The following is a 19,739-nucleotide window of genomic DNA, read 5'->3' on the forward strand; positions in this document are numbered from 1 at the left end:
ACTTCCGGGTTGATCTTTCAACCTTGAACCGGAACTCGAAATCAGGTCCACGTGGTCGGGACGGAACTGATCGATGAGGTATTTTCGGAATTCTTATTTAACACTGAGAAAGATCCGTAAACCGTTAATTTAAATATAAAATAATTTTCTGTTCCTTGATGACGGAAATGAAGGAAAGTTAAAGGAGTTTTTATTGAATGAATGTTGAGGTGTTTGATTGTTGATTTCATGAGGTGATTTTAACTCGTTTTGTTTTATTCACCACATTGTTTTATATCACATCGTCACTAAACTTCCGACAACGAGGATTAAACCTCATTCTTCCTTTTAACTACAAAACTACCAGAAACCTTTAATAGTTAACTTGTAAATCCAATTTGATATCTACATGAGGAGGTGAAACGAGGGCACGAGGTACGATTACCGACTTTACCTGTTCCGTGGGATATTTAATGTTCAGAACCCGAATGGAGATGAAAAACCTGATTCATAATCCAAAAACTCATAAACATCGTGTGGGTCTAAAATGTAACATCCTCGTTAACCTTCCACGGACATTCCATCTCAGGTAAATTGGATCCACAGGGAAATCATTCCGGAAATCTCGAACTCTGAGGGAAAATGCTGTCCCGCCACCCTGCACCGCCCTCTTCCCACCCTGCACCGCCCTCTTCCCACCCACCCACCCTGCACCGCCCTCTTCCCACCCACCCACCCCGCACCGCCCTCTTCCCACCCACCCACCCCGCACCGCCCTCTTCCCACCCACCCACCCCGCACCGCCCTCTTCCCACCCACCCACCCCGCACCGCCCTCTTCCCACCCACCCACCCCGCACCGCCCTCTTCCCACCCACCCACCCGCACCGCCCTCTTCCCACCCACCCACCCCGCACCGCCCTCTTCCCACCCACCCACCCCGCACCGCCCTCTTCCCACCCACCCACCCCGCACCGCCCTCTTCCCACCCACCCACCCCGCACCGCCCTCTTCCCACCCACCCACCCGCACCGCCCTCTTCCCACCCACCCACCCCGCACCGCCCTCTTCCCACCCACCCACCCCGCACCGCCCTCTTCCCACCCACCCACCCCGCACCGCCCTCTTCCCACCCACCCACCCCGCACCGCCCTCTTCCCACCCACCCACCCCGCACCGCCCTCTTCCCACCCACCCACCCCGCACCGCCCTCTTCCCACCCACCCACCCCGCACCGCCCTCTTCCCACCCCGCACCACCCTCTTCCCACCCACCCACCCCGCACCGCCCTCTTCCCACCCACCCACCCCTCCACCCTGCACCGCCCTTCCCACCCACCCACCCCTCCACCCTGCACCGCCCTCTTCCCACCCACCCACCCCTCCACCCTGCACCGCCCTCTTCCCACCCACCCACCCCTCCACCCTGCACCGCCCTCTTCCCACCCACCCACCCCTCCACCCTGCACCGCCCTCTTCCCACCCACCCACCCCTCCACCCTGCACCGCCCTCTTCCCACCCACCCACCCACCCCTCCACCCTGCACCGCCCTCTTCCCACCCACCCACCCACCCCTCCACCCTGCACCGCCCTCTTCCCACCCACCCACCCCTCCACCCTGCATCGCCCTCTTCCCACCCACCCACCCCTCCACCCTGCACCGCCCTCTTCCCCCCCCCCCCCCCCCCCCCCCTGCACCGCCCTCCTCCCACCCACCCACCCACCCCTCCACCCTGCACCGCCCTCTTCCCACCCACCCACCCCTCCACCCTGCACCGCCCTATCCCCACCCACCCACCCCTCCACACTTCACCTCCCTCTCCCCACCCAGCCACCCCTCCACCCTGCACCGCCCTATCCCCACCCAGCCACCCCTCCACCCTGCACCTCCCTATCCCCACCCACCCACCCCTCCACCCTGCACCGCCCTATCCCCACCCCTCCACCCTGCACCGCCCTATCCCCACCCACCCACCCTGCACCGCCCTATCCCCACCCACCCACCCCTCCACCCTGCACCGCCCTATCCCCACCCACCCACCCCTCCACCCTGCACCGCCCTATCCCCACCCACCCACCCCTCCACCCTACACCGCCCTATCCCCACCCACCCACCCCCTCCATGCTGCACCACCCTATCCCCACCGAACCCCTCCATCCTGCACTGCCCTATCCCCACCCACCCCCACCATCCTACACCGCCCTATCCCCACCCTGCACCACCCTATTCCCACCCACCCAACCCCGCCATCCTGCACCACTCTATCTCAATCCTGCACCACCCTATCCCCACCCACCCACCCTGCACCGCCCTATCCCCACCCACCCACCCCTCCACCCTGCACCGCCCTATCCCTACCCACCCACCCCTCCACCCTGCACCGCCCTATCCCTACCCACCCACCCCTCCACCCTACACCGCCCTATCCTCACCCACCCACCCCCTCCATCCTGCACCGCCCTATCCCCACCCACCCCCTCCATCCTGCACCGCCCTATCCCCACCCACCCCTCCATCCTGCACCGCCCTATCCCCACCCACCCCTCCATCCTGCACCGCCCTATCCCCACCCACCCCCACCATCCTGCACCGCCCTATCCCCACCCACCCCACCATCCTGCACCGCCCTATCCCCACCCACCCCCACCATCCTGCACCGCCCTATCCCCACCCACCCCGCCATCCTGCACCACCCTATCCCCACCCTGCACCACCCTATCCCCACCCTGCACCACCCTATCCCCACCCTGCACCAGCCTATCCCCACCCACCCACCCCCTACATCCTGCACCACCCTCTCTCCTTACCCACCCACCCCTCCTTCCTGCATCGCCCTATCCCCACCCTGCACTGCCCTATCCCCACTCACCCACCCCCTCCATCCTGCACCCCCTATCCCCACCCTGCACCGCCCTATCCCCACCCATTCACCCCTCCATCCTGCACCGCCCTATCCCCACCCACCCCCTCCATCCTGCACCGCCCTATCCCCACCCACCCCGCCATCCTGCACCACCCTATCCCCACCCTGCACCACCCTATCCCCACCCTGCACCACCCTATCCCCACCCTGCACCACCCTATCCCCACCCTGCACCACCCTATCCCCACCCACCCACCCCTCCATCCTGCACCACCCTCTCCTTACCCACCCACCCCTCCTTCCTGCATCGCCCTATCCCCACCCTGCACTGCCCTATCCCCACTCACCCACCCCCTCCATCCTGCACCCCCTATCCCCACCCTGCACCGCCCTATCCCCACCCATTCACCCCCTCCATCCTGCACCCCCTATCCCCACCCTGCACCGCCCTATCCCCACCCATTCACCCCCTCCATCCTGCACCGCCCTATCCCCACCCACCCCCTCCATCCTGCACCGCCCTATCCCCACACCCCCGCCATCTTGCACCATCCTAACCCCACCCACCCCCGCCATCTTGCACCACCCTATCCCCACCCTGAACCGCCCTATCCCCACCCACCCACTCCCGCCATCCTGCACCGCCCTATGCCCACCCACCCCCGCCACACTGCACCCATCAGGCTGGACCCCGCCACCTTGCCCTCACCCCGCCATTTTCAGGATCGTATATGTCTCAAATCCAAGCACAAATCTAGTTTCTGAGATGACGGTACAGGACGTTTTGAACCTGGATAATTAACTTCCAGTAAATGTAAATTCATGATGCATCTGTGTGAGAGAATTCAAGTAGAAGTAAATTGAGATGTTTGTTGGTTCTTCTCTCCATTTGTGGGTTTCAGAAGGCGGAACAGAGCCGTGTGCGTGTGCATGTGCGTGTGTGCGCGTGCGCGCGATCTCGAGCACACCTATAGCATGCCCTCACGGAGCAATTGGCTGCCATATTGAAATTCCCTTCCCTCGGTAGAACGCGAGAGGTGCAGGTACAGCTGAGAGTGTGATGAGTGCTGGACTTTATCGGATTCCATTAATAGATTGATTCACCATTGTTTTCCTCTTTTGTTTACTTTCTTTCGGAGCCTTGCAATAGAGCTCCGACCGACGAAGGTGACTGACAAAACTGAGAGTGATTTGATTAAGTCAGAAGTGTCAAGTTGAGTTGTTCTGCAAAAATAATTTAGCTTCAGTGCCTCAACAAAATGGACTGAAAGTGGGAAAGAGGGGGCTGTGGGGGGGGGTAAACCACAAATTTATAATTGTCCACCAGTGTCCAGCGATTTATATCGGTATACTATTTCATGTTGGTATGCTTTTTTGGAATTGGAATTTTGACGACACCGGGATTCCGAAAAAAGAAATCGGGATGAAAACCAATAATTGGCATATCACCAAAGTTGAACAAAGGTTTTTACAATCTTTAAATCCCTTCCATGCTTTAAAAAGCTTTGATGCACTCAACTACACCTGGAACAGTGGAAGGTGTGATGTCAAGACGTACCATCAAGTAAGTACAGTAGGTACCCGAGTCTACTGTACCTACTTCTTGGTACGTTTTTTTTTTTTTTTAATATATTTTAATTTTTTTAATTTTTTTAAAACTTTTAACACTCGGCACCCGAGCACTCGAGAAACAATGTTTTTTTATTTGCCCTCGTGGCTATTTTTAAAGCAAATGCCAGTTGGTTATTTATTTGAATCTGGTGTACTTTAGAACGCCTGTATCGATTACGGACATGGTGATCCGTGATAGTCATACCCTTTTGAAGTTGAATAAATCTTTTGAACATGATTTTATGTATTTATTTACATTTATTTTACAGCGATGTACCAGCATGAGCTCATCGATGTATCGATAACGACGGAGCCGAAGTCCAGAAACGATTGCTACTTTGTCTTCTTCTTCTTTTTTTTAAGCACCAGGAAACACACGCACACGCACACACGCACGCACACACACACACACACCTACAAAATAATTGTGAGGACTTTACCCTACTTCGTAAATGAACCGTCAACCTGCATCAGTCAATCTCCAATCAAGATTTTCTGCAACCGGTCCAGATGGCATCAGCCCACGTGTCCTAAAAAACCTGCCCTGCTGCACTTGCTCACCCTCTCTCTATTCTATTCACCTCATTTGCTGAGTCATCGGCCATCTGCCAACTGCTTGGAAATCAGCAAATATTACCACTCTGCATAAAAAGGTACAAAAACAGATCCCTGCAACTACAGACCAATCAGCTTTCTCCCAATCATCAGCAAGGTTATGGAATCCATTACTTCAGACATTAAATCCTTCCTCTTTTCCAATGGCTTGATTTCCAATCATCATTTTGGATTCCAGTCATTCCACCCAGCATATTCTGCTTCAATCCCAAAAATGGATGGAGGTCCTCAATGCCAGACATGAAATCAGAGCCATCTCCCTCGACATATCGCGTGCTTTTGACACGGTCTGGCATCCTGCACTGCTCACCAAACTCTCTTCCTATGGTATCCAAGGAAATCTCCATCATGACTCGCAGACTTCCTCTCCTGTCGCAGCCACCGTGTGGCTCTAAATGGAGTTCTCACATCCCCTCTTCCTGTCCAGGCTGGAGTTCCTCAAGGCAGTGTTCTGGGGCCTGTTCTTTTTCTGGTTTTCATCAACGATCTCTCCAACTCTGGAAAATCTTCTTTATCTCTTTGCTGATGACTCCACCCTCTGCTGGATCCTTCACATCTGTCATCCCTCACATCAGCAAGCAGTAGCTTCTTCACTCTCTGCAGATCTGGATAAAATCACAAGCTGGTCCAACAAGTGGAACATGCCTTTCAACCTTTACAAATCTCTCACACTTATGCTGCCTCTTCGAAAGGAGTCTGAAAACACCCCCCCCCCCCCCAATCTACGTTCTCAACAATCCTCTGGAAGAAATCCTTTCATTTAAGCTTCTGGGTCTCACTCTCTGCCGTGATCTTTCCTGGGAAAGCCACATTTCCAACCTGGCCTCCAAAGCCAGTCACCGACTGGGCATCCTCCATCGTGAAAAGTCCTTCCTTGGCACACCTGAGCTCCTGACCACATTCAAAGCTTTCGTCCACAGCCAGATGGAGTACTGCTCTCCCCTCTGGGCTGGTGCTCCTGCTTCTCACCTTTCTCGGCTTCACGCTGTGTAAACCAAGGCATTTAGGATTATTCGTAGCTCCTGTGATGAGCCTGAGTCTTTAGGTCTCTCACTCTCTCACCGCAGGCAGGTCGATGGTCTGTCTGTCTTCAACAGTTTCCTCTCCAGCCTCGACTCCCCCCCTCCCCTGCTCTGCCTGAGATATGCCTCCCTATATTTTTGCAGGGCGCTCAAGGTCCACCGGCAACCCCCGACTGGTAAAACTACTAAAATCCTGAATCGCTGCTCACATTCACTCTTTCTTTCCTCCTCTTTCCTACCTTTGGCACAAACTCCCACACTTTCTTCAATCCCACTCTTCCTTCCAGGCCTTCAAAACAGCTGTTCACCACCACCTCCTATCTTCCCCCATCCAAAACCACAATCTTTTCTACCCCTGCTAATCCACCCCAAACCCACCTCCTTCAAATTCCATGCTTTCCTTCCTGAAGGTCCCTGTCGTGCGAGGACCTAAAAGTCCCTGTCTTGTTTATCTTTTTTACCCTCTGTACCCCGCCCCATCCCTCTCTCTTCCACAAATCTCGTGTCTCTGTTACCCACTGGTGTTTGTTTTGTTTTTCCTTCCCTCTCACACACCTCTTGTCTCCTGCTCCCCTTGTTTCGCGTTTCTGTGTGTTAGCTCTCATCCAAGCCTCGACGGTGTATACAAACTCAGAGGGAAAGATTTGCAGATTGACATGCAAAACTCAAATTCCAAATGTGAGAACAAAAAGTTACTGATGGTGAGAAAGCACCAGCTTTGAAAACTGTTTTCCCATTTTAAATTTTTTTTATTATTATTTTTTTGCCTGTGCTCAATTCTGTGAACTGTTTTCCCAAATGGTGCATTCTGATCTTGATGTAGTTTTACGCACAGCACTTGATGAGAGCAAATGAATGTTTGTCGCAGTGCAATCAAGCATATGAATGAACAATTATTATAAAAAGCTGAATACCAACGTTGAATGAAAGCTGATTACCAAATGTTGTTGATACTTGGGCAGCTGATTACCAGACAATATTAAAAAAAATAACAAGAATGAATACCATGAATGATCGGGTGTCAAATAAGTCGATTACTCTATGATGTTGATGATACTTGCGCAGCCGATTGGCAGACAATAGAAGCTGAATACCATGAATGATCGCGAGGTCAAATAAAAGCCGATTACTAAACGATGTTGATAATCCTTACATAGCCGATTACCAAACATAACAAGATGTTGACTATGCGCGACCCCCACCCCTTGTATGTCATGACGTCAATTTATTCGATAAAATAAATGTCGATACAAATTTTTGTCAGCTTGACTACACAATGTAAGGTGACATTGCAGTTAAAGATGACAGAAACACAAATCTATCCATATCTTAACGAAGACATGTCCAAATGAAGATATGTCCTTGGTGCATGACTGTTTAAACGGTGAAGACTGACTGACCACTTGCCTGGGCGTGGCCTAACTATTATTGACAGGAGCTCTGAAACGCTTGAGCTGTGATTGGTTACTGATCTCGTGGACCGTCTAATGATCAATCTGACGACCAATTTCAGCAATGACGTAAATGTGAGGAGGATGAGGAGAAAATGAGGAGGAAAAAACAATTTGAAAACTCTTCCTATTTACAGAGCACACTTTGATCCATCGACAAGTTATTACAAAGGAGAATAGGATGTATTTTTACCCTCGCCGAAGGAGAGGGTTTCAATTTGGGTCCGTTTGTCTGTCTGTCTGTCTGTCTTTGTCTATGTTTGTCCGAACAGAACTTTAGTGTTTTTCTCCGCAACCGCTTGCCGGATTGAAACAAAACTTTCACCATAGGAGCGATTACTCATGGAAAAGGTTTTAATAATCATGACATCATATGTCACGTGGTGTGGTAGCCATGTTGGAAAAACCAAAAAACTTTGAACCTCTATCTCTGAAACCGCACCAAGGAAAAAAATTGAACTTGGCACAACGCAAATACTCATGGAGAATGAGTGATTTTTTAATTTTTTTCTTTTACTTTTATGATGTTATAATTGCAAATATAGAATGCTACATCCGATCAGAATGAAAATTTGAGGGTTGTCTGGAAATAAAATTGTCCACGAAAAGAAAAATGATGATATCGATCATGTGATTCGGCAGCCATATATTTTTATTTTTATTTTTTATTTTTAAGCTTCAAAACTCTTCTCTGAAACGGCTGAACAGATTGAGGCGTAACTTTACACGTATGATCGCCTATCCCGAGGAACAAAAGGTTCACACACATGAAGTCAGAGGTAAAATGGTTTGGTAGCCATATTGGATTTACCCTAAAACCCATGCAATATCTTCTCCAGAACGGCTGGACAAATTGAGGGGAAACTTCACACAAATGTTCCCCAATGTATGGGTGTACAAGTTTGTTAAGGAATAATTGGTAGGTCACATGGATTGGCAGCCAGAATGATTTTATATTTTGATGTGGGTTCCTTTATTATTATTATTATTTATTTTTTTAATTTATTTTTTATTATTATTTTCTTTTTAATAAGGCTCAGTTGGCTATGCCTGGGTGGGTTTGAGGGTAGAGGAGTATCAGCTGACATGCGGTGCAGGATGGAGGGGGGGGGGGGGAATTGAGTGATAATGAGAGGACAGGAGTCTCCCCCTTCTCAAGAGTCGGTGCCTTCCCCCACAGTGATGGAGGATGAGACACAAGGATCGGGTTCAATGACTCTCCAGGTCATGTATAAACAATTAATGAGTGAGCAAACGAAATAATTGATGGGAAAAGTGAATGGAATGTAGAACAAAATGAATGAAATGGATGAACAAAGAAATGAAATGAGTGAACAAATGAATAAACTAACAAATTAAATTAAGGAACAAAGGAATGAAAGAAATAAATGGATGATTGGAAGGAAAGCTTGAAGGGGAAATAAAAGGCATCACTGATCAAATGAACGAAATTATGAAGGGAATACCACAGGAATTGGAGGTACGAGTTGGGAAAGTGGAGGAAGAGGCAGAGCTCCGAATGGAGGACAGACTGGGAGAATTTGAGTCCGAATTGGTGGCCCAATTTAGGGAAATGGAAACGAAAACTCTCTCTCTATTGAGTGCAGCCTGTGGCTGCTGGTTGCATCATTGGTTGGGATGCAGCTATGCTGCTGATGCAGTGTCCCCTTACCAGTACACTGGTACTCATTTTGCCGACCTCGGAAGGATGACAGGCTGAGTCAACCTCCTGGTGTATATTAATTCAGTGGCCAACGGGGCTTGAACTCAGGACCCTAGGATCCCAAGCCACCACTCTAACCACTAAGCCAACACCAGCCTGAAACGAAAATGGCAAAAGGATTTGAGTCAGAGGGAAGAAATATTGGAAAAAATAGAAAAGGGTCAAATCCAGATGGTCAGGGCGGGAGAAAAGTTGGAAGAAGAAATTGGGTCCACAAATACAAGAATTGACCAAGTAAATGATGACATGGAGGGCATAACCCCCTCGTGCTGTTCTTCCGTTCCTCCTTCCGTTACATTCCAAGTACTGATTCTCCGTCTGCTACTGCCCTCACTGAGTTGGGTTATCTTCGCCCATACAGCGGCATTGCCATACCTTCGCACGCGAGCTGAAATCCATGTAAATGAGCATGTCCACCTCCTTGGAATAAGGACCAAGCCGGAGGTTGGTCGGTGTCAACCGCGTGGCTACCACAAATTTAGGAAGTGGGGTTCGAACCCCAGCACCCCTACGACACGGGATTCGAACCTGGCCACCTCCACGACAATATTATCCACTTGGTGGAGATAATGAGGTTTGTGGAAGCACTATTGGCAAACAACAAATATAGGAATTTAATAAGGCTAAAATCAATAATGGTTTCACCATAGTTTATGTCATGAAAACACAAAGAACAGGATTTTATGAAGTAAGGGAATACAAACTGATTTCACAAAACGAAGATGGGGAGGTATTACCTGTCATCATATTCATCTCTCATATATTTCTAAAACATAAAATTTTGATTCATAAATGACAGCAAGAAGGATTCAGGAAAATTATAATTTCTGTGTTCAAGCATACTTACAAGAAAAGGGTATTCGGTATTTTAATAAATATGTACAACAACATAAGAATGGGGGGGGGGGGGGGTTATCAATGAAAGATTGGCTTTATTCTGATGTTGATAAACCAACAAATTTGGATACAACTGAAATGTTAAAAATGAAAAAGCATGAAATTAGATGAAACATATAACTCTTTTAGAGATTCAGAACAAATACGATTGGTTTCCTGTTTTTTTTTTTTTTTTTTGCTTTTTTGGATTCTGCAATTTGTAGAAATCCAGTTAAATATATGTTTGATATTCTATGAAGAGATGGTTCAAGGACTGAGGGACATTAGGGAAGTTAAAGAAGAAGAAAGAGGAGAGGGAGAAGAAAGGATATTGTTGTGGACCGGGGGTCGGGTCAGAGGGCCACTAGTGGGGGGGGGAGCTATCTTGGCTCCCACCAGACTTTCCGGAATTGTAGGCCGTCGCACATTGATAATTCCGTGCCGCGACGGGTCGCTAACCGAACATGAACACCAATAACTCAACCATGTGACCTAGGGCCCTCCCGTCTATGGGTTAACCAGATTACCTAATTGATCACGTGATTTAATTACTGAGGAACACACCCTCGGTATGCCTTGTCCAAACCGGGTCACTCTACCGGACCGGATGCAGCCGAGTGACACTCCCAAGAACGGATCGTTGCGAATAAAGTCCTCGCTAAGCTAGAATTCGTACCATGCTGGATCAATGAGAGAACAGACAAAATGAGCTGGGAACATTTCTAATAATTTAGTTACAAGCAGGCGAGGAAAGTTATGTGGCACAGTGAATAGTTTTATTGGTGTGTGTAATGCAGGGATAGAAAGAAGCGTGAGGTGCGACAATAATACAAGCAACTTACACAGAGCAGATTTTACCCAAAATAATAATCTTCTGCAAGCTTAACTTACGAGGACAGGTGTCAGGACACAACACACAAACACACAAACACACAAACGCACAAACACACACACCGCAATGAAGAGGAGTTAAGGAAGAGGAGGAGATGAGGCTAACGGTCTCTGAATACCTTGCACAATTTCCCGATTGCGCCACCAATACGTTTTGTCATGCCTACAAGCATCGCTGGGCGGTACCTCCCTGACAGCTGGCACGTCGTTTCTTGCTTCGTGCAGCTAGCTTCGGTCCAGAGAATGAGACGCGACCTTCAAGCGTGAAGGGAGGTACTTGGGTGGAGAAGGCCGAGTCAAGAGCGAGTGGGCGGAGTGGTAGACAGGACCAGGTGGCTGGGTGAAGTCAGCGACGTGGAGGCAGAGTCACAGGCTATGACGGGCGGGTGAAGAAGGCTGAGTCAAGAGCGAGTGGATGGTGAAGGCGAGAGAGAGGGCGAGAGGACGAGGATGGCTTCGCGATCCGCCTTTTATAAAACCCACAGTGCGGGGCGGGGGGGGGCACCCCGAAGTGATGCGTCGTCACCCGAATCGGGTGCTCTGGTTGTCCCCGGCCATGATGGCCGGAAGCAGCTCCACTCCACTTCCGGCAAGATGACCCCAAGCTGTGGATTCGTCTCGCTCCGACCCCACGACATGATATGAATCGCCCCACACCGAACTCCGAGACATGAATTGCCTTGCACGAACTCCCGGGCCATGCCCCGACAACCAGCCGAGGGTGGCCTTGGCCCCGCATGCCCGCCTGGGCACCCCGGATTAGCGCTGATCAATACCTGCTCCATAATGTGCCACTCGGCTCGAGTGATCCGAACTGCACAGCACGCCTCTGCCCGATCACGGCTTTTCCGGGCGGAGAGTCTGCCGCCCGCAGGGAACACCCACGTCTGCCAGCGAGGAATGATGGTGAGGTGTTAGAGTAAACCCATGCACAGACGGTAAGATGTTAGGATAAACCCGTGCACAGACGGTAGGGTGTGTACGATTCGTTCCCTGCTCTGTACAATAATAAAGTGTCGCGAGTGGCGCACGGGCCCGCCTGCCATCGAACATGTTCCGTACAGTACGTGCGGATCCGCCATGGTCCATGTGATCAGCGCTCGCATTCGCCCGATTCTGCTATCGTGTTCGCAGTGCCATGTGTGCGAGGCCAACCTCAAGCTGTGTCAGGAATTGAGGGGAACGATTGGATATAATAATAAGATGGAGGTTTGGAATGAAAAGAATATAGATATAAGTATCAGATGGAGAAATGGAGAGAAAAGAAGATGCCGATATCATGAAATCCAGAAATGGTTTGAAAGGAACATGCCGCCTGTATCTTGCACACTTGTGTCCTGTACAACTTGTCATGGTTGTTGTTTTCTATTATCGGCCTCTGACAGTGTAGTTATTGGCACCAAGCTGCCAGCCACGCTCTCGCTGATATTGGGTCATTTGCTTCTGTGTTGTGAAAAACAACATCCATGCAGCCTCTTTAAGAGAGATTTTTGGCGTATGCCTTTTAAATGCAACCAGCAATCTCATCCCAGATCATCGGAAGCTCGAGATGATCATCTCGAGCTGCTGAGCATACTCTATGACTTGCCGCAAATGTTATTTCGAGGGTATTGCTTTATCTTCGCAACTGCGCTGCTGTTGTATCTTTCCCATCCCCCATGGCACGTGCTGCACGTGTTGGCCTCCGAGAGGACCCATTGCTTACAGGAAAGGACGCGGCTGCGGATTCCACAGGGGGGTGTCCGAGCGCACTGCCTGCTGGCCTACGTGAGGACCCAAATTTGAATTTACCTCAGGAATAAGCAGAAAAGAAGAGTAGAAATGAAGTTAGCGGTGTAAACAGACCTATCTATGAGATCCACACAACACACTGTCCCGTTATCCCGCTAAACAAAAGGGAAGGGACTATCTGAACGACCATTAATGGATTAACTGTCTGGGGACTGCTATATGATGGTTGCTATTGCTTTGGAGGGATGCGGTTCCGGGAACCGCAACAATATATAGGGTGTCCCAAAAAAAATACAACTTTTAAAATGCTACGTTTGATCCAAAAAAAAAGCAGTAATTTTGTCACTAATGCTTCATTTCTTGTTGCAGAAACCCTGAAGTTTATTTTGATACCAAGCAAGTGCCAGAAAAATGCCAAGACTGACCATACAACAACGGACGAAAATTGTTGAACTTTGGCACCAGACGAAAAGTGTCATACAGGTGCAACGTCTTTACTCAAGACATTTCGGTATCCACTTGCGCCATGCACCAAACTTTCGGACAATAAAGTGCAACATCGCAAAGTTTACCAATGTGGGAATCGTCTGTGACCTTCACAGGGGTCACAGTGGTCGGAAGAGGACAGGTCATAGTGAAGATAATGTGGAAATGGTGAGACAGGTGGTCGTTCAGAGTCCAAAAAAATAGATTCGACAACTTTCTGCCGAGACAAACATTCATAAGAGCACCGTTCAGAGGATCCTTCGCCAAGACATTCATGCCTTTCCATACAAAATTCAAACGGAAACGGTGCTTACTGATCAACAGAAATGCAAACGACTAGACTTTGCAAATTGGTTCTCAGGAAAGTTGGAGGAAGATGCAGACTTCCTCAAAAAACTTCACCTGATGGACGAATGCCATGCTCACTTGTCCAGGGAGGTAAACAAGCAAAACTTTTGGTACTGGGGAACTGAAAATCCTGGTAATACATCAACTGAAGTGGTGCCTCGATCTGTTCTCAAAGTCACCATGTGGGTGGCGGTTGGTTGGTATGGGATAATTGGTCCATACTTCTTTGAAGATGACCAGGGACGCACTTGCACGGTAAACCAGAGCAACTATCACGAAATGATTCAGGAATTCTATCTGCCTGAGCTACGTACTCAGTCCCGTAGGAGAAACAACCTGATCAAGATGAGAACCCAGTGATTCCAGCAGGATGGGGCACCACCCCATACAGCCAGGGAAACAAGGCGTTTTCTCAGCCAATATTTTGAGGGCCGCTTTATCTCCCTCTACGAAGACGTTGAGTGGCCACCGTAAGACCCTGACCTTACTCCTCCAGAGTTCTTCTTGTGGGGGTATCTCAAGGACAGGATCTATGGAAACCCTCGGCCTCAGACTCTTGATCAGCTGAAGGAAAACATCCACCGAGAAATCCAGAACATTCCTCAGGAAACATTTCCCAAAGTGATGGAGAACATGACAATGCGTTTGCAGGCAGTGATCGGACAACGTGGAGCCTATGTCGAACATGTGGTCTAAAAGAAAACGATGATTCTCTACCAAAATTTAAATTTTTGTGGCAATTTTGACATTGGTGCAATAAACTTCAACCTTTCAGCTTTCTATCCAGCCATATATCTTCAAAAAAATATATGTTATGACCATCCTCTTTGCAGATGAAAAGTTGTATATTTTTTGGGACACCCTGTATTTGTGGGGATGGAGAAAATAATGGGCTTCAAGAGTTAAATGAGATTGGAGATGAAATGTTTTCTGCCTAATAAATTATTCTATCTCTCATATTGAGATGCTTTGTCTTAAAAATCAGTGTTTTGGTAATGTCATAAATCATATATTATTATTCTTCCAAACTCTTCATAGTAGACTTTCAGATGAATATTATAGAGATGGAGACAGATAGATACTGACACATATATAAAAAAGGATACAAAAGAGGTTATATACGTGGCGACTGGGAATTTGATTGGAATACATATAATGCATTTTTTTACATTATAAATGAATAAAGTAAATAAAGAAGAAATCGGAGAAGTTCGAGAAAATAGATGAGGAGTTTGTAAAGAAAGATATGATTATTAAAATGAGTGATTTCAACATAAAAGAAAGAAAAACCTTTCAATTGGAAAAGGTTTTTATATTATAAATAACATATAAATGATGTATTATAAATAATATATGAACAAGCAGTCATAGACTGGTACTTAGGAAATCGTCAACTTGACCTCTGACCTTGTCTAATAAATACTGTCTCTAGAGAAGGTAGCGACGCAAACCAGAAGTTTCTACGATGATTCTGTACCAAACCATCAAAAATCGAATGTTTTGGATGTTTGACCTCACTGTGACCTTGACCTTTGACCGATTTTGACCAAAATCTAATCAGAGCGAGCCACCACCCTCCTGAATAACATGGTATAATTTGACATTGGTAGCTTCTTCCGTTCTCGAGTTATCATTTTTGGCTGTTGACCTCACTGTGACCTTGACCTTTGGCTGATTTTGACCAAAATCTAATCGGCACTAGCCATCACACTCCGGAATCACGTGGTGTAATTTAACATTGGTAGCTTCTTCCGTTCTCGAGTTATCATGCCTACAAACAAACAAACAAACAAACAAACAAACACACAAACTTGAGGGGGAGCACTCGGGAGAGTGCAAAACCTCCGCCGCCAATACTGCTGGGTCACTCAAGTGAACCTTATATCTTATTCATTAAATATGATGTCAATAGTGCTGACAGAGTTATAGTTCTTTTCTCCAACAGTTTGTGGGGGGCGGGGGGGGAGGGGGGGGGTTGGAAATCACTTAAAACATATAGAAATGCAAAAAAAAGAAATCGAAATTTTGTTGAAAAAAAAAGTTGCAAAAATTTTTTTTCTCTAACAATTTTTTTTTTTTGGGGGGGGGGTTGGAAATAACTTAAAAAATGTAAAAATGCAAAAAAAATTTTCTCTAACAATTTTTTTTTTTTTTTGAGAGAGGGGGGGGTTGGAAATAACTTAAAACGTAGAAATGCAAAAAAAAAAATTTTCTCTATAACAATTTTTTTTCGGGGTGGGGTAACAATTTTTTGGGGGGGTTGGAAATCACTTAAAACATGTAGAAATGCAAAAAAAAATTTTCCCCTTTTTGGGGGAAAATCTTTCCCCCCAAAAAAAAAATTTTTTGGGGGGGGGGTTAGAAATCACTTAAAACATCGAAATACAAAAAAAAAACTTTTTTTCTCTAACAATCTTTTTTTTGGGGGGGGTTGGAAACCACTTCAAACATGTAGAAATGCAAAAAAAAAAAAAAATTTTTTTCAAACAATTTTTTTGGGGGGGGGTAACAATTTTTTTGGGGGGGGGGTTGGAAATCACTTAAAACATGTAGAAATGCTAAAAAAAAATTCTCTTTTTTGGGGGGGGTCCAAGTCCAAAATTTAATGGCATGATCCTTGGACCATACCTAACCCCCCCACCAAGTTTCGTCGAAATCCGTCGGAGTTTTTCCGTAATACTGTTCACAAACAAACAAACAGTCATAGACTGGTACTTACGGAATCGTCAACTTGACCTCTTACTTTGTCTAATAAAAGCTGTCTCAAGAGAAGGTAGCGACGCAAACCAGAAGTTTCTACGATGATTCTGTACCAAGCCATCAAAAATTGAATGTTTGACCTCACTGTGACCTTGACCTTTGACCAAAATCTAATCAGCACTAGCCATCACCCTCCTGAATCACGTGGTGTAATTTGACATTGGGAGCTTCTTCCGTTCTCGAGTTATCTGTACCAAACCATCAAAAATCGAATATTTGACCTCACTGTGACCTTGACCTTTGACCGATTTTGACCAAAATCTAATCGGCACTAGCCATCATCCTCCTGAATCACGTGGTGCAATTTGACATTGGTAGCTTCTTCCGTTCTCGAGTTATCGTGCCTACAAACAAACAAACAAACAAATAAACCAATGTCACCTGCAGGGTGACCCGTATCTTGCCAAAAGGTGACCAGGTGTGACTTCTTTAAGGTCACACTGAGGTAAACAGAGCTGCTATCCACCAGGAGCGACTCCTTGAGGAATATCTGCCTACGAGAGATTCCGATGAGAATCGTTCTACAGAGTAAACATGAAAAATATGCTTTTGCCTCATAACGTCACCAAATGACGTCATAATGTCTCAAGCTAGACATATCAAGAAAGCACTCATCGAGGTGTTCAATTTGAGGTACTACACGATATGGTTCCTAAAACTTGAAAATTTGACCTTGGGGTTAAATATGTTTGACCTGAGGCGCTAACCATGAAGGTCAAGGCCAATCGCCACCAAAAATTAATCAACTGAGCGCCAGACCATGAACTATATTCCCATGAAGTTTGAAGACTATCCGATCAAAATTACTCAAAAAATAAGGGTTTCGTCGACTCCCCTGATTTGCGCCAAAGTGACCTTGACCTATGACCTTGACCTTCAAAATTTTATGCGCTGAAAGGGACTTCTATAGGCCTCTGATATGCGAAGTTACAAAAATTTCCGATGATAACTGTGCTCTGCAGAATTTTTTATACGTGATTACAGACAAACAAACAAACAAAAAAAACATACAAGCTGACTAACATATCTTACAAAACTTCGTTTTGGCAAGATAACAAACAGAAACGGAAGTCATCAATATACTTACGAAATCTTTAGATTTCGTAAGTAACAAACAGAAAGGGGTGAAAACAGTAACCTCCATCCATCTTCGAAGATGGCGGAGGTTAACAAGCAGTCATAGACTGGTACTTACGAAATCGTCAACTTGACATCTGACCTTGTCTCATAAAAGCTGTCTCTCGAGAAGGTAGCGACGCAAACCAGAAGTTTCTACGATGATTCTGTACCAAACCATCAAAAATCGTAACGTAGCAAAACGTTACGCAAAACGAAGCAAAAATCTCCATTTCTCCACGCAATTATTTAATATTATTTTATCAAAGTCACAAAACCGTAATATTCGGCCATCCACCAACAATCTTTCCATAATCCGACGGCTTAGCGAGTCAGGCATGCGACGATAACCTTTATTGGGATAAAAAATGACTTTTGAACACCATCTTTATCAAAAACACCGTCAGCGCACACACGCAAAACCTTGACGTGATCAACGCCGCCTCTGCTCGAGCGCGCTGCACCACGTGACGACCCGTGACGCGCGAGTGAAATATTTTTTTATACAATCTTAAAATGTCTCTAAAGCATCCGATTTTTACCAGAATTTCGACAACCGAGTTTTAAGCGTCCTAAGCAATCGCAAAAACCGAAGACAAAATTTTAATTGAAGTTAAAACAAACTCGTAACGTCGAGCGAAGCAAAAATACTCCATTTCTCCACATTAATTTACGGAATTATGTTTGACCTCACTGTGACCTTGACCTTTGACCGATTTTGACCAAAATCTAATCAGCGATAGCCATTATACCCTCCTGAATCACGTGGTGTAATTTGACATTCGTAGCTTCTTCCGTTATCGTGCCTACAAACAAACACACAAACAAGCAGTCATAGACTGGTACTTACGAAATCGTCAACTTGACCTCTGACCTTGTCTAATAAAAGCTGTCTGTAGAGAAGGTAGCAACGCAAACCAGAAGTTTATACGATGATTCTGTACCAAACCATCAAAAATCGAATGTTTTGGATGTTTGACCTCACTGTGACCTTGACCTTTGACTGATTTTGACCAAAATCTAATCAGCGCTAGCCACCACCTTCCTGAATCACGTGGTGTAATTTGACATTGGTAGCTTCTTCCGTTCTCGAGTTATCATTTTTTGGATGTTTGACCTCACTGTGACGTTGACCTTTGACCGATTTTGACCAAAATCTAATCTGCGCTAGCCATCACCCTCCTGCATCACGTGGTGTAATTTGACATTGGTAGCTTCTTCCATTCCCGAGTTATCTGTACCAAACCATCAAATATTTGACCTCGCTGTGACCTTGACCTTTGACCGATTTTGACCAAAATCTAATCAGCACTAGCCATCACCCTTCTGAATCACGTGGTGTAATTTGACATAGGTAGCGTCTTCCGTTCTCGAGTTATCGTGCCTACAAACAAACAAACAAACACAAACAAACAAACAAACAAACGGAAGTCATCAATATACTTACGAAATCTTTAGATTTCGTAAGTAATAACAAATATTTGGAAAAGGTTGTTGCTGCAAGGAAAGGAAAAGAAGAAGATAAAATATTTTCTGCCTAATAAATGGATCATCGATTGAGTTTTTTTTTCAGGATGCTTGATGCTCTTAAAAGAAAACAACTAAAGATTCAAATATATATTTCGTGTCCAGGGGATTAAAATCCTACATGGACAGATGGCAAAGCTTCTTCCTTGAAGGCTATAACAGAGACTCAGGGAGTAATGCACGCATGTTAATGGGAGTAATGGCGGAGAGGAACACAGCATAGGGTTGTAGAAGAAGTTTTCCAAAGTCGTCTGTACGATGAGTAACATTTATTCAACAAACACTTGTATATGCGCATAGGAGATTCTGGACATAGACTTGTTCCAGATCTCTCAAATACAAATGGAGAATCTTCGTCCTTAGGGTCATTCCGTGCCAACTCAACTAAGGCTCCCCAGGTCACCTCAGATTTTGCTGGAAAAATTCTTAAATGTAGATCTATATGGCTCTACCCACCATGCAAAAGATTAGCTTTCAATTCCTCATATTTTAAAAAAATATCTATCTCTAGAGACCTTTGAAATTTGGCCCTAAAAATGCCAAATGTGAAAACTTTTTTTTTCCAACTTCAGTGGGTAATAATTTTATAATGGACTCCTCTAGAAAGCTAATATTGCAAATATTTACTAATTGGCATCCAAATGTTTCTATTATGGCATCAGATAGCTTCTCGGATGCATATTTCTCCCTCTATAGGAAGCTAAAAATGGCTTTTTGGCCAAAAACGAGCTAAAATAAGG

At 46.4% G+C, this 19,739-nt stretch overlaps 1 protein-coding gene and 1 long non-coding RNA gene across 3 annotated transcripts in view; one reads left to right on the plus strand and one right to left on the minus strand.

Annotated features, from left to right (window-relative positions):
* Positions 1-19,739, minus strand: part of LOC147021206 (uncharacterized) — a 777,227-nt gene that overhangs the window by 687,821 nt on the left and 69,667 nt on the right. The gene's annotated exons all lie outside the window — the stretch shown is intronic.
* The window catches only part of LOC147021216 (uncharacterized), a 58,679-nt gene continuing 38,954 nt past the window's right edge, over positions 15-19,739 (plus strand). Inside the window, exon 1 of one of the 2 annotated variants that reach the window (XM_085893679.1) lies at positions 15-78. The gene's annotated coding sequence lies outside the window, so the exon portion shown is untranslated. Of the gene's footprint in view, positions 79-3,602; positions 3,886-19,739 lie in introns of those variants that run through there. The other variant, XM_085893680.1, reaches the window with a different exon arrangement.

The sequence above is a fragment of the Eptatretus burgeri genome, chromosome 8 (assembly GCF_056783735.1).
Source record: "Eptatretus burgeri isolate ZD-2024b chromosome 8, Ebu_testis_v1, whole genome shotgun sequence".
Classification (NCBI taxonomy): domain Eukaryota; kingdom Metazoa; phylum Chordata; class Myxini; order Myxiniformes; family Myxinidae; genus Eptatretus; species Eptatretus burgeri.